The sequence below is a fragment of the Penaeus monodon genome, chromosome 30 (genome assembly GCF_015228065.2).
Source record: "Penaeus monodon isolate SGIC_2016 chromosome 30, NSTDA_Pmon_1, whole genome shotgun sequence".
Lineage (NCBI taxonomy): Eukaryota > Metazoa > Arthropoda > Malacostraca > Decapoda > Penaeidae > Penaeus > Penaeus monodon.
Window position 1 is genome coordinate 9,720,142 of NC_051415.1, and position 376 is coordinate 9,720,517.

Sequence of the window (376 nt, forward strand, 5' to 3'; positions counted from 1 at the left end):
GATTTTTTCACCAATTAACTAGGACAGGGAATGGAATTAAAATAGTTATTGCTGCCTTCGAGTATCCACGTCATCAGTTGCCTACCTTTCATCTCCCTTCAAAACTCTGATGCTGAAGTTGATAGTTATCAGTGCCCAGACCAAGTTCATAAATGCACTATACACTGTAACTTCAGTCCTCATTCTGCCCATTCTTTGCATTAACGCACTTAGGCGTTAATCAGATTACTGTTTTATATCAATGACATATTCGATTACAAAAGCCAGCAAACAGCTATCACGTATATTCTAGGTCAGTGGTCCCCACTATTTTTCATTCTGTGGCCTCCGACCAATATGTAATAATCTCCATGGCCCCGTTCAGTCTCTGTCATAT